At 39.8% G+C, this 2,593-nt stretch overlaps 1 pseudogene; it reads right to left on the reverse strand.

The window, feature by feature from the left end:
* Positions 1-1,947: 1,947 nt before the first annotated feature.
* LOC124597697 lies at positions 1,948-2,065 on the reverse strand (annotated as a pseudogene).
* Positions 2,066-2,593: the final 528 nt, after the last annotated feature.

A 2,593-nucleotide genomic window follows, 5' to 3' on the forward strand; every position in this document is an offset into this window, starting at 1 on the left:
GAATTTCATCTACGAAACGAACATTGCAGTCATTCCTTTTGAAAGTAGTTTCTTACTCTTTATGGATATTTTAACCAGCTTACAAGAAATTGGTAAATTGATCCTGTTGAAGACCACCGCAATCCGTCATCAGCTTAAATATTCGGGGAGAGAGAGAGAAAATTGAAAAAATTAATCATTATAGGCGAAAATGGAAAGATAGTTTATTATGATGCTACACAGTGAAGGTACAATTATTTTTTACCATATTGTTTTTTTTAATCGTAATTTGTCGTGGCATCTAGATAAATGTTACGCATTATGACACTTCTGAAAAGTAATTTTAACAATTGGATGAAAATAAATCGCCAGTTACGCCGTAATTCCAGGGGAATCATAAAGTCCAGTGTATCTTTAACAATGAACAGCTGGGACCGAAACTAAGCGAACGATTTTATTTCTACACTTCTGTTGTCTTTGACATCTAAAAAAGTACACAAATAGTGTACCATCTTTCCGTTCCTCTCCCTGTACATAGTGAGAGAGTGAATCTTTGTAATACAAATATCTTTCAATTCATTAGTGATACTGACTTTGATGAATAGTTAGCAAATCGTCAGTGTGTTAACTGTTTCATTGTTAACAAAAGAATTTTATTGGGTCAGTTCTATTTCGTAGCATAGTTCTTTTAGAAAAAAATAAGTTGATGCACGTTCATCTGCGGACTACACGGTTAGGAAAATTTGATAGTCATTATCTAATGAACCACTTCAGACTACTCATCCATTAAAAGATAATTATGGTGAAGAAATTCGCCACTTCACTATAAATGGGGAAGGAACAAAAACATGGTACACTATTTGCTGTGAATTATTTTCATATTTCTCAGAGAAAAGCCGTTGGTAAGATTCTGTTCTAGCCGTTCGCTATTAAAAATACGATGGGTTACAGGATTCCGTCCAAACTGCAACAGAATTAGCATTTATTTTTGTCTGAATTGTTAACAGTTTTTCATTTGAAGAAGCATCATCAGATGTAAGTAACGGCTACATTTCTCTTATTGACATGTTTACTTTTGCTCCTTTGGCAAAATATACTATATACTGCTCGGACTCACCTCTGCAATAGCTATTGCGATGTAATGTTGAAGTAGAGCGTCTTATCAAACAAGCAATAAGCGACTAGAGACGTCAGTACCTTACAGAAAACCTCATTGTTTGCAGCAACATAAGAGAACGAATTTCACATTTATTTTAATACTTTCCACTAGCTACAACAAATTTCACATTTATTTTAATACTCGTCACTAGCTACCTGACTTTTTAAAAATTACAGTACAGGACTGAAAAAAATTAAATAGAAACTATAGCTCCAGCTACATCGACGTAGATAAGAAAGTTCCTTATGGTAAAAATTTGTATAATACCTGTTGCCAAAATCTTGTTTCGATGTCTCGAACGGTTTAAGAGATATTTTATGAATATGTCATTCTTTCGCTTTTGCGATTGGAAGTGAACATGCGACATAAAATCCATTTTGTCGAGCTTGTAGACAGATAGAGACCTCCTCCCAAGTCCAAACAAAAATTCAATATTGCAGCTAAATTTCACATGCAGCAACATACGGTGTAAAATGCACCCAACGCAAAACTATAGCGACTCATATTTTTAATTGCAAATTTTCGAATTTCGCAGTGTCCTACAGATGACTGGCATTGCAACATGAAGCTGACATATAAAGCTATAAAAACTAAACTAAACTCCGACCGAACAGGCCGTGGAAGGCCCAATGGTACCGTCCGGCCGCCGTGTCATCCTCAGCCCACAGGCGTCACTGGATGCGGATATGGAGGGGCATGTGGTCAGCACACCCCTCTCCTAGCCGAATGTCAGTTTACGAGACCGGAAGCGCTACTTTCCAATCAACTAGCTCCTCGGTTTGCCTCACAAGGGCTGAGTGACCCCCGTTTGCCAACAGCGCTCGGCAGACCGGATGGTTACCCATCCAAGTGCTAGCCCAGCCCGACAGCGTTTATCTTCGGTGATCTGACGGGAACCGGTGTTACAACTGCGGCAAGGCCGTTGGCGTATAAAGGTACAAGTAATGTAAAAATCAAATGTTTTTAACGAATAGTTGTTATAAAATCGTTTGAGAAAGATTGCAAGACGCGCGCCTCGATTCTGTCAGCACACCGCATCGCCAAGCGGCGCGCCGAAAGCAGGCTAAGAATGTCTCGTTCATTCCGGCTCGCAAACAACTGCGGCACCACGCCAGTTGGCGCCGCCGAGTGACCGCCATTACCATTGTGTGATGCCTCATTAGGTAACAGTGGGACGTTTGTCACTCTGATTCAAGCCGCCTCGCGCTGCGGCCCACCAGCCTGAGCAGGTAGCCTGTTTTCTGTCTGTGCTCACCCTTTTGCAGTACTTGCCTTACAAAATGTGGAAGACAGCATAAGACCGTTTGCCACCTCTTTTCGATAACAATCATAATATGCTGTATTGGGCGCATTTGAGTCTCGGATAATCACATTACTTAGTGAAATACCGGACTAGTTCCCATGTTTCTCTTTATTTTAATCACCCTAAAACATAATAAACGAGAACGATACAAG

The sequence above is a fragment of the Schistocerca americana genome, chromosome 2 (assembly GCF_021461395.2).
Source record: "Schistocerca americana isolate TAMUIC-IGC-003095 chromosome 2, iqSchAmer2.1, whole genome shotgun sequence".
NCBI lineage: Eukaryota > Metazoa > Arthropoda > Insecta > Orthoptera > Acrididae > Schistocerca > Schistocerca americana.